At 49.1% G+C, this 12,478-nt stretch overlaps 1 protein-coding gene across 1 annotated transcript in view; it reads left to right on the top strand.

Annotated features, from left to right (window-relative positions):
- Positions 1 to 5,764: 5,764 nt before the first annotated feature.
- Positions 5,765 to 12,478, top strand: part of MYH9 (myosin heavy chain 9) — an 80,756-nt gene continuing 74,042 nt past the window's right edge. The window contains 1 exon segment of the mRNA XM_020982493.2: positions 5,765 to 5,988. The gene's annotated coding sequence lies outside the window, so the exon portion shown is untranslated.

Below are 12,478 nucleotides of genomic sequence, written 5' to 3'. Positions count from 1 at the left end.
TCTCCAGCCACTGGAGTTGGACTAACATTAGATGATCCTATATCTTGAACTGACTAGATAAAAGGTCCCCTTCAGTTCCAAGATTCTTTGATCTCATTGTCCAACCTGAGTCTAGTGCAGGGCTTCTGAACCTGGGGTCTGGGAACTTGTTTAAAAAAATATTTATAAAATTAAAAAAAAAACATTAAAAAACCACCATAAGTGTTTCCTGTGATTTATTATGTGATTTATTTTATGCATTTGAAATTATGATTCTGAGAGGGGTCCACAGCCTTTACCAGAATGACAACCCAAAGGATTCAAGACACACAAGAAGGCAGAGGGAAGGCTGGGATTGGGTTCCAGATGTCTAGACTTCTAACTCCAGCATTCTTTTCCTCTTGATGTATTGTCTCCCTTATTATGACAACTTTAATTATTCATGAAATCAAATAATCAAATAAAACACTATCCTAAGTCCTCTTTTTGAGGACCCAGAAGTTAATGAGTTGGGGTTCCCATCCTCAAAGAATTTACAGTTGAGTAAAGGAAAGAAGACCCTCTCATGAGGGTTAAAGGCAAAGAAATGTAGATCTGTGGAGGAGTTTAGAGGCTAACAAGACCTGGGCTCTGAGACAGAGGAAGGAGGCGATGAGGAAGGAAGGAGGTGACAAGGGCAGAGGACTAAAGAAGAGGTGGGTGGGAGGATAGTGGTGCCTTTGGCAGATATAGGGAAGTCATAGGGAGGAGCAAGTTTGGAGAAGGAAGAGAAGATGATATGGTCAATTCCAGGCACATTGAATTTGAAATACTGGGATGACACCAAGGTACTCTAGAAAAATTTAGTGGGTAACTGGAAACGTAGAACTGGGTCCAAGCTGAGCATAGAGATTTGTGAATCAACCACATAGAGGTGTTAGGTGACATTGTGGGGGCAGATGGGAGAGAGTGTAGGAAGAAAGACACAGAGAAAGAGACAGAGACTGAAAGAAACAGATAAAGAGTTACAGAATTTGAAAGTTGAAAGAGATCTTAGCAGTCATGGAATTAGACCTATAAGCAAAAGGAATCCCTTCAATACTAGACTCAATCAATTGTCTTTCAGCATCTGCTTGAAGATTTCCAGGGAAGGCACACCCGTCACAGGAGAGAAACAAACAGAAAAACATTGGGAAGTACACATTGGGGAGGGGGGAGGGGAGGTGGTGGCAGACAGAGCCTGTAAAGAAGGCAGAGAAGAATTCAAAGCTCTGCATTAATTTCATCCATCTTCTCATTTCCTTTAGTCTCAGTGGCATGCCAAAGCTGACTGATTCATCTTCGAAGCTAACTTTATGTCCTGGGTCTCAGTTTTCTCACCTGAAAAATGCAGGGAAGTGGACTAGATGATTTTTTTCTTTCTTTCTTTCTTTTTGATAATTAATTTATTCTCAGTTTTCAACATTCACTTCCATAAGATTTTGAGTTTTAAATTTTCTCCCCCTCTCTCTCCTCCCCCCTCCCCAAGATGACATGCAATCTGATATAGGCTCTACTTATATGTTCATATTAAGCATATTTTCACAATAGTCATGATGTAATGAATTAGAACTAATGGGAGGAACCACGAGAATGAGGCAATAAAACAAAACAACAAAGGAAAAAGAGAGTAAATAGTATGCTTCCATCTGGGACTAGATGACCTTTAAGCCCCTTTCTGGTTCTAGATCTAGAATCTTGTGGTCTGTGCCCTTGAGCTCATCTCTGAATGGCTTCTTGCTCCTTCCACCTTTCCTTCTGTGCTCCCCCCACCTTGCTTCTGTAATCATCCTGTCTTTTTCATGATAGCAGCTTGATATCATGGAAAGAGAGGAAGCTTTAAAGTCATCAGAGACCTGGGTTCAAATCCTACCTCTAACACATAAGCTGTGTGACCCTGGGCAAGAAATTTAACTTCATGGAGCCTCCTTTTTCCTTACCTGTAAAATGGAGTAATAATAACCCTAGCATCTACCTCACAGGGCTGTTCTGAGAATCTAATATCTGTAATATAGCTATATAATAATATCTATAAAGATAATATCTGTATAATAATATCCATATAGATAGTATCTATAATATCTGTAAAGATATCTACATGGATATTATCTATAATATGAATAGATATCTATAGAGATATTATCTACAATAACCACAAAGATGACATCTACCTAGAATCTATAATATCTATGCAGATATTATCTATCACATCCATAAAGTAATGTCTATAATATCTACATAGATAACTACAATATCTATAATTTCTATTAAGTGTTTTTCAGGCCTTGACACATTATATAAATATCAATTGTTATTTTTTCTCTTCTTCTGTTGGTGCCATCCTTTCATTTGTTACTTGACCCTGAAGATCTCGGACCATGAAATTTTTGTTTTCAACCTCCTGTTCTCCCATCTTTTCCACTCTCGTGCTCCTTCTTAACTTGGTTTTCATCCTTATCGTGCCCCTTGACTCTCAATTTCCCCAGGAGGGCTCACAATGTTTAATCCCTCCAATGTATTTAACCCCCCCACCAATCATTTTCTCTTCATCCTATTGCTGTCATTTCTTTCAAGGTATCACTTCCTCTCTCACCTTCATCTGCCCACTCCACTTGGATCAATTCAGACAGTCTCCACTTAGGGACTCCAGTTGTCTACCTACTCTGTTCCCCTCCTTCTGACTTCTGGCCCCATCACTCTACTGAAACTTGGCTTTCCAATCACTGATGATCATCAGGAGGGCAATGGGGATGTGCTGGCTAGAATTCATTGTCTGACTGGATTTTATCTTTATGTATGACTGGTTGCCACTATAGCAACATTTTGTATCTTTCTAAAAGTTTGTATTTAAGTATAAAGTTCAGTAACTAATTTTAAAAAGACTTTTAAGTTTTAGTTTGTGTAGTTGGTTTGATGACTAAAAATAATAGCCTTTATGATTTGGTAGTCATCAAATACTCATCTTTTAAAAATAAGTAAAAATCCCTCAGGAAACAGCCTCAGGAAATGTTCTGGAATTACCTACGATCATCTTTAAAATGAGGGGTTTGTTCAGAGTTCCTGATTTCCCTCAAGGCTCAGCTCAAGGGACACTTTTGACCAGAAACCTTTCTGGATTCCTGCATCTACCCCGGTCTCCTCCACTATCACCCAATCACCCTGTATCTACTGCAGGTATACCTGTAGCACCCTCTCTGGGCTTCTTCCCTAACTTTCACATCTCGTGTGGCTGGCTTGGACTCTGGAAGGCTTCTTATTCTCACCTCGGGAGTTCTAGGGTTAACCCTGAGGGGCAGGGTTTCTAGCATTGTTGCTCACAAGCCCCTTCCAATGTGCTTCCCCTGGATCGTTATTAGCCAGAATGAATTCCTTTGTAGAAGGGGGTTCATCTGGGACTCTTGCATCATCAGACTAGCTAACTCCCAGCTGCCTTGCAGTTTTATTCAAATAGCAACCTCCAGGTGTGTGTCTGATTAATTTAGCCAGTTTTGGTAGATCATCCAATTAGCCAAACACTTGATGCCTCTTGAATTGATTAAGTATTTCTTGGCATCAAGTTCACACTTTTGATTCATTGATCTCCTCAGTCAAACTATCTAGCCCCTTCTGAGATTACAGTAATTGGGTTGAAGGTGGACAAGGACTCACCACTCCCCCCCCCCCGGGGCCTATATGTGTATTTCTAAGGTCCCTTCTATCCCGTCACTGCACCAATCAACAAGTATTCATTAAGTACATACTATGTGCCAGATAATGCACAGATCCAAAAACAGGGAATCCAAAGACTGTTGAGCAGTCCTGTGTGCATCTACGGTACTTAATAGAATCTTCTTGGCAAAGATACTGGAGTAGTTTGCCATTTCCTTCTCCAATGCGTCCCCATTTTATAGATGAGGAACTGAGGCAAACAGGGGTTAAGTGGCTTGCCCAGGGTCACATAGCTAGTTGAACTCAGACCTTCCTGACTCCAGGCTGGGTGCTCTATCCACTGCACCCACCTAATTCTAATTGGGGGGAGGGGATGAAAACATGAGAAGTGTATGCAGAATATAAGATGTCCCAAAGAGTCTCCACGTGGTTCTAAGCTGCTCAGGCTTAGACTTAAGCACTAAGACCTTTGGTCCACCCTGTATGACACAAAATGAACACTAAGCATGTGCATTGCAGCAAGGCCAGCATGGTTAGATCGGAGAGTGCAGGTGCGTGTAAAGATAGGAGAGATAGGAAGGGGCCAGGTTTTGGAAAGCTTTCTTTCAGGGCTACCTCCCCTGAATAATTCGCATTTTATCTTAGACAATGGGGAGTAAGTAATAAACTAGAGCTAAGCAGAAGGGGAGATGTGCTCCCTTCGCACAGGCAGCTCGGTGGAGGGTGGACTGGACACAGCAGAGACCCGAGGCCGGCTGCGGACAGTAGGGTGAGAAGTGATGACTGCCTGGACTATGGTGGGAGCGGCTGTGGGAGCGGCTGTGGGCACGGAGAGAAGGGCGGCTGGGAGGGTGGAAAGGGCCAGATTGGGTGGCAGGTTAGATTGAGGAGCGGGGGAGGACACCCAGGTTCTAGGTCTGGGGGCCCGGAGGGGAGAGTTTGGGGGCCGTCAACGGAACAGAGAGGACAGGGCCGGGACAGCTCCTGGGGTGCACCCACAGGGGAGGGCTGGGCAGGGCCGATGAATCATGGCCGGGCAGCCCAGGTGTCCGAGGGGGATGGGATCAAGGGCACAGGTTAACCTGGCTGGGAGGAGGGCCACCTTTTCACCTGGGACAATGGGAGCCCAGGAGAAGGGCGGGGTGGGCAGGCAGGTTTCCTCCAGGGAGGCAGGGCGGAGTTTTGTATTTTCTCCGCGCACCCCCTAGGTGAGGTCATGCTCCCAGAGGCACGTTTGGGGCTCGAGGTGGAGGGACGTGGTGAGCAAGAGCTCTGGACTGGGAGCTGGAGGACTTCGATTCCGAGCCCATATCCTGGCTCGGCCCCGGGTGGGTGAGTGACCCTGTCTGTCACACCCCCTCTCTCGGGGCGTCGGTTTCAGCTTCTGCAAAATGGGCACATTTGACCTTGAACTTGCAAAGGATAGGAGGGGAGCGCTAGAAATTCTGCTGCGGGGATCACGCCCCATACGCCCCTCTCTCTCCACCAGAACCATAAAGCCCGCCCCGAGCTCCTGCTGCTCCCTGCACCGGCCTCGCCCCATCCAAAAGCCGGGAATCCGAGCCCGAGCTGCCGGCTCCACAGTCCCAACTTCGGCTTTCTGGTTGGCTCCTCCTCCTGCCAATCACCGTCCTCAAACCCGGCGGTCCGTTGCAGAGCCTCTAGAGGGGCGGGGCTCCCGCCTAGGCTGCAGGGACGGTGAAGGGAGAGGGATCGGTTGGAGGAAAAGCCCGGTCCTTTTGGCTTCCAACGCCTCTCCCTCCGCCCACTCGGCTTTCCATGGGTCGAGTTGTCTATCCATCAAACGCAAAAGCCGGTCTCGACTGGGCGAGTTGAAGCAAGGGGGCGGGGCCTGGGAGGGCGAGGCGGCCGAGGGGAGGGAAGAAGCGAACGCAGCTGAGGAAAAACCCATTCCTTTAGCTTCAGTTGTCCCGCCCCCTCAGCTCTGCATGGGCCGGCATGGCCGTCCGTCGGCACGTCAGCGGGCTGCAATTGGGTGCGGATGCCCCGGGGGCGGGTCTCGGGCCGCGCGGGGAGCCGCGCATTGGGCGGGAGCGGCTGGAAGGCGGGGCTGGGCGGAGCGGGGAGCGGCGCGGCAGGGCTGGGCGCGGTGAGGCGAGGCGCGGCTCGCAGATCACTGCCGTTCCTGGGCAGGCCGGCCGGGGCACAAGGCAGAGCGACCCTGACCTGCTGGCTGGCTGGCTGGCGCTGCCGGCCTCGCTTCTTCCCGCCTTCCCGTCCTTCCAGCTCGCCTTCGTTCCGTCAGCCCGAGCGCAGGTGGCAAGCCGCAGTCGGCGCACGGAAGCGGCCGGACGTCCGCTCGAGGGACCAGACGCGGCTCAGGTGAGCCGGCCGCGTCCTCCGGGACCAACGGCGGCTCCTGCGCGCGCCGCGGGGGGCGCGCCCGAGAGCGGGGCGGGCGGCGACGAGGCACGCAGAGTGCAGCGGCCGCGGGCAGGCGGGCGGCCGGGCGGCCGGGCGCGCGCTTGGTTCGCAGCCTCGGCGGGCCCGGAAATGGGCGCGGGCGGGCGGGCGGTCGGGGAACTCTGCCCTCCGGGGGTCCCGGCCCCGGGAAGCTGCCCGAGGGAGGCACGGCCGCTTCGGGGGGCTCTGCGGCCCCGAGCCCGGCGCCTGAAGGAGGCACTGCCGGGAGGCTTGGGGTGCCTTTGGAGTTGTTGGAATTTGGGGTGCGGTGCTGGAGTGGGGGCGTAAGCTGGGCGAAGCGGGCACCTGGTGGGGGGGCGCCCCGAGGGCCGGAGCCCCCCGGGCCCCATCCCCTTTCTGCCCCTTGGTCCTCCTTCCCCCTTCCCTGCCTCCCCTTTTTGTCTCCCCTTTTCCCTTTCTCCCTCTTTTCTTTCCCTTCCCCCTTTCCGTCTCCCCTTCTTTCCTTTACGTGTTCCCCGTCTGTCTCCCCCTTTTCTCTCCCTCTTCCTGTCTTTTTCTCTTTCATGCCTCTTTTCTTTCCCATCTCCCCCTTTTCTCTCCTCTCCCCTTTCTGCCTTCCCCTTCTTTCTCTCCTCTTCTATTTCTTCCTTCTCCTCCTCTCCCATTCAATTGAAGGAGCATTTATTAAGCACCTTCAGCCCCGGCCCTAGGTAAAAGACAAAGGCCGAGTGGCTGCCCTCCTGGAGCTTACATTCGGTTGATATTCGCCTCTCCCTCCCTTGGGCCTTCGGTGACTCAGTTTCCTGCAGCTGCCCCTCCCCCTCCCCCTTATCTCGCCCCGGGTCCCCCGAAGTTGGCCCGACTCGTTAACCCCTCCCCGATGCTGGCTCGGGCCGGGCTCCCGGCGCTCGGTGGGGCAGCGCGGACTCGGGGCACTTTGGGAAGTTTGCAGGCCTCTGTCGGAGGTAACGGGCAGCCCCGAGACCGTTTGGCAGCTGTCAGGGTTAGCTCCTGAGTCAGAGGCAGACAGTCCTGCTGCAGACATTGCTCTGAGCTCAGCCCTGGTTTCCGCCCTCCTATCACGACTTCCTCATTCGCTTGGCTGTGTTCCGTGGAGCCAAGAGAGGGAGGGTGGAGGGGGGGGTGTAGTGGGCCAAGGAAGGGAGTGGGAGACCGGGCAGCCTGGAGCCCCTGGCTGGGACACCATCTCCTTGGGACACCTCTGTCCTCTGACCCTTGACTTGGGCGAGGAGAGCCAGTAGGGGTGAAGTGCTGGCACTGGATTGCTTTGGGCTTTCTGCCTGTGAACCTTCCTTACCTTGCCCCAACTTGCTGTGAGTGAGGTGCAGCCCTCAACTTTGTGCTCCTTTCTGATCACCTTGCCCTGCAGAGGAGCCCACTCATCTTTTGTGGCTCAGCTCTCTGGGCAGACCTGAGTTTCCTCCTTCCTGTTTGTGCAAATGTTTGGGGCTTTTTCCTGATTGCCCTTCCCCTCCCCCTTCCCCTTCCCCTTCCCCTCCTGGGCCACACCCTGTGGGGTTTGAGGGCAGGTCCTCGGTAGGCCAGAAGCCCCTGGAAGGGGAGGGGAGGAAAGCCCAGGGAAAAGAACGGTCCCTTAGCCCTGCTTTTGGTTTTTTTCTGGGGTAGAAAAAGGCCATGCTGGATAGAGAAGAGAGATCTATTTTTTTAGATCTCAGGAGCTGAGAAGGTTGTCGTCTGAGGTCTAGTTAGTTCCCTAAAGTGTGGAACTAGAAAAAGTCACATCAGCCAGGCTAGAGTGAGCCTGGGAAGTTTGTATTTTGGAGCACATGGTGCCTGCAGAGAAACACAGCTGTCTGTCCCCTGCAGTCACTCACTTTCTCCTAGGTTTTCATTGACATCTTTTCCCGGCTTTGAAAGTTACAGGACACATCAGTTACTGTTGAAAGTAGAGACCTCAGGTTGTTCATCAGGTAACAATGTGGCTAAATTTGGTTTTCTGGGAGGCTGAGCAGTTCCTTGCTTCATCTCACCTTTTTTCTTACATAGAGAATCGGATTTTTTAAAAATTATTTTCTTGCTTGACTGCTGTGGACTGTATAGGACAGTCCTTGATCTCAGGTAGCTCATAGGCTAGAGGACCAGCCTTCAGATCTTGTCTGTGATTCCTACCTGTGTAGTAATACTTGGAATCCGAGATCTAGGGAGCCTCCAGAGGCTGTCTAACACCCCCTAACACCTCGACCAGTGGCACATAGTTGGAAAAGCTTCACAAGAAGGGCCGTACCATTGTGGGGGTTCAGAGAAGGGAGAATTTATTTCTAGGGAGGGGTGTAGTGGTGAAAGGAGAATTGGAGGAAGGCTCCAAGCACGTTTCAGGCTTTGCTAACTGAGGCGAGTTTAGGTCCAGTCAGAAAGTGAAGAGTCATTTAGTAGGTAATTGGGGGTAATTAAAAACTTCCAAATTGTGCCTTATAATTTTAGAGCCATCATGACCACAGATGGCTGGCTCATTCCAGGTCGAGTGTGACAGTAAAGGGCTGCTCTTTTCAGTGAGTTAGGAGCTCTCAGCCTTATTAAATGCTGCTGTTGAGCGATCTAGTCTTGGGCATTTTGGTTTGGAGGGCAGTTGGAGAATAGTACCCTGGACCTGGAGGCCAGAGAAGGCCCTGGTCCCACTCTTCTACAGACCTGGTTGTGTGAATACCCACATTCTCTGATCACAGGCTGTTTTCTTATCTGTAAAATGGAGATACTTGCCTGCTACCTGCCTCATAGGGCTGTTGAGAAGCAAATGACATGACGCATGACTGTAGCCACCATTGGCTGTAGAAATGTGAGCTGGCATTTCATAGACTCCTAGAAATGTAGCTTTGGGACTCAGATCATTCTGGTTCTGATCCATTGAGATTCAAGATGGAAAGCTTTAATGTATATATTGTATGTGTAGATATCTCTCTCTATATATATAGATATATATACACATACACATATATAGTATAATGTATAATTGTAACTATTCTGAGGAGCTCTGGGTCCCTTCTTTAAAAAAAAAATAAAGTTGGCTATGGGAGATGATGCCCAATTGATTCACTCCTAGGGTGAGATGTGCATGTTAACCTCAGTTTGCTTATTTTGGCCTTTTTTTACTGGGCATCATGATGGAGCTTGATAGAATATTGCCAGGAACCAGGATGGGCCTGCTTTCTGCAGTTTCCTTTCTTGCTGATCCTTCAATGAAGTACCTTAGGACTGCTCTGAACCAGCCTGACATTTTTCTTTCAGAGGAGAGGAAGGGTTGGCAGTTTTTCCTCTCAGCATAGCCTCCCCCTCCCTAACCCAACCTGTGCCGCCTCCTCTTCCTCCTGAGTCTCATGTTCCAGAAACAGCGAGAATAAATAACACACATGGTGGTGGTATCACAATTGAGTGAATGTCCCTAATTCACTGGAAAGCAGCATCTTGGAGGTGCCTAGGGCAGGAAATGCCCTAGAAATCCTCCCTTTGTTTGGCTCTGCCAGGCAGTGGGATCTCTTGGCCTTCACCCCTGAGTTGAAAGACACTTCTTCCCTCGATGATGTTGGCCAGAGTGAGGTCCCTGGCAGCCCCTGAGTGCTTGCAGTTGGATGGGGCAGGGGGGGGGGGCCTGAATGGAGCTCAGTCCATAGTCGAATAAGGTTTTAAGCACAAGAAGGGATCTGTGGCAGGTACTCTATTTTGCAGATGAGTAAACCGAGGCTTAGAGGTAACAAGACTTTATTCAGGGTTATTTAACTGGTAAGTATCAAAATCAGGACTTGAAGCCAGGTCTTCTGCCTCATGAATTAATCTAAGGCTCCTTTTACAATGTCATGCTCCCATCATAATTGTAGCATCCCTTTATATAGCATTTTTCCTTTTGGTCTGGAGTGTTTCCCCCCACTGGGTGAAGGAGCTCCCCTCATGGCAGTCGCTCCACCAAGGCAGATCATGTGTCCATCTGTGTCTGAGGCAGCACTTGAACCCAGGTCTTCCTTACTCCAAGGCAGGCCCTAGCTTTCCTCACAAAAACACTGTTGGGAGGATAGTCAGGAGTATTCACCCTCTTTTACAGATAATTCTTTGCTCTGGGTGTATTGAATGTTGAAAGGCCCCTCCAAGAAGCCCTAATGCTCGGGCCAGGGCCCAGAAGGCATGTGCAGCCTAGACAAGTTTGGACATTGCTTTTGGAAAATTGCTCTGCCTTGTGTGTTAAGCTACCTGAAGATTTAAGCCTAAGAAACGTAGCTTGGCTTGCTGCAGAATAAATGCGTGTCTGTTGTGGAAAGCAGAAGTTTTCTGCTCTTAGAAACATATATTCATAAAAAGTAATGTTAAGAAGTGTTCCTCTCTCAAGGTGCCACTCACTCTGCTGTTCTTTGCACAAGCCACCGTCTCCAGCTCCATCCCAGGCCTGGAGTTCTCTGCCTCCCCATCTCAGCCTCCTGGCCTCAAGTCCCAGTTAAGTCCCACCTTCTATAGGAAGCCTTCTCTTGGAGATGACATCCAGTTCATCTTGTCTAGGCTGATTTATGCTTCATTGTTTTCATGTTGCCCCTCCCCTGTTAGATCACAAACCTACTCATAGGCAGTGTATGCAGGGACTGATTTTTGCTTTTTTTTTTTCCCTTGTTTTTGGTATCTTCAGAGCTTCCAGTGCCTGGCCCATAGTAGGCACTTATATTATTCTGACTTCGTTGCCTGTCCCATAATACTGATTCATATTGATACAGAGCTTTTAATGTTTGCAAAGCATTTCTTTACAACAGCCCTGTGAGCCAGATATTACTTTTATTTTCTCCATTTTACAGATGAAGACACTGAGCCTCTGAGAGGTTGTGACTTGTCCAAAGGCACACTGCTCCTTCTTCCAGTCCCTTGCTCCTCTTCCTCTGTGGCACGCTGTCTGTCTTCTGGGCTTTCGTCCTGCTTCCACTAATGCCACCTTGATGGACTGGGTGGTAGTGGGGCTACCAGAGAGAGCCGTGCTCTGTTTAAGTGTTAGGGTCACAATAGTACTCTTTCTCCACTTTTGTGCGCTGTGGACCTCTTGTGTGGGGAGTCAGGCTGGGGAAGAAGAGCCAGTAATCCTGCTTACAGCCAGGTTTTATCCATAAGATAAAATAGGATTGTAAAGGAAACCAGTTCTATTGAAATATAGTTATAAAAATATTTAAAAAAACAAGTTACCATACCCCATGGTTAAGAAGCCTTTTCTTAGTAACCCTAACAGTGGGGTAGAATAGCTGAGCTTGGCAGGTGGGCAGTGAGAGACACTCCACCCCGAAGAGAATTACAAGGGCGAGACATCCTCTCTACAGAGGAGTGTTTTGGCCTTTGGGGGAGGAGAATGACAAAAGTCATTAGTAACCGCTTGAGACTGGGTCTCGGATTGAACCAGCACTCCCATCAAAAGAACCAATGGAAGGCTTTACTCCAGACCTGGCTCTGACTCTTCTTGCTAAGATCTCCGTTCTTAGATGGGTTGATAAACCTAGGAAGGAATGATCTCGAGTGTAGAGGCCAGGCCCTCCCCCTGTGGATGGCTGATGCTTGTTTCTTTAAAAAGGAACTTAGCATATGCTCTGATTAGTTAGTTCCGTATTCTGACGTCAGGGCAAATGGCTGTCTCCAGCCTGCCCTGACTGAGTGTCCTGAATGCAGATAGCTGCATGCCAGCAGCCAGCTTGAGTGCTAGAGTCCTTTGAATTTTGTTTCTTGCTGACTCAGACTGTTGTGGGTTTGTTGTTGTTTTGATTTCTCCTCAATTTGACCTTTTCCTTGAAAGGCCCTACCTTTAGCCTTTTCTGAAGGCTTACTCAGATGGTCTCCAACCTCCAGTCTGTGTGCATTCACTGCCCTCAGGGACTTTCATTTCTGATGGTCCTCTGAGGAGTTTGAATGAGTGTACTTAATTCAGCAAAATTAACCGGTCTCTGTCTCTGTGGACCCCATCGAGTTATAATTAACCCTATGGGGCTTTTTCTGATTTCCAGCATGGTTGAGGCCTCCATTCTTACTCCCCTCCCTCCTCCCACCCCCCAATCTGTCTCTCACTGTGAGGGGATCTAAATTTTGGAAAACCATTTCCGCATTTAGTTTTTCCCTTTCATTTATTGATTGACTCTCAAATTCCTGATTTCACAAATTTGAATTAAGTGTATTAGGCATTGAGAGAAATGCAGTAGTAAATATCACACAGTGTGTCTGCCTTCAAGTCTGTGCACTGGACTAGAATCCAGTCTGGGGACTGGGGGACTACAGGGGTGGAGAAGATAACTGAAGATAATCAAAGAATAAAATAGATCATGACAAGTACGTTCGAGGTACAAAGTACTGTGAAAAAAGACCTACTAACTCCTGGTGTTTGCCTCCTTCAGAACATACAAGCTCTTATTGCCTGTGTTCTTCCCCTTCTCTCCCCTCACATACCATTTAGCCAAACACCACA

The sequence above is a fragment of the Phascolarctos cinereus genome, unplaced genomic scaffold (genome assembly GCF_003287225.1).
Source record: "Phascolarctos cinereus isolate Bilbo 61053 unplaced genomic scaffold, phaCin_HiC Scaffold_1;HRSCAF=81, whole genome shotgun sequence".
Lineage (NCBI taxonomy): Eukaryota > Metazoa > Chordata > Mammalia > Diprotodontia > Phascolarctidae > Phascolarctos > Phascolarctos cinereus.
The sequence above is the reverse complement of the archived record's forward strand: the minus strand, read 5'-3'. Positions and strand labels throughout refer to the sequence as shown.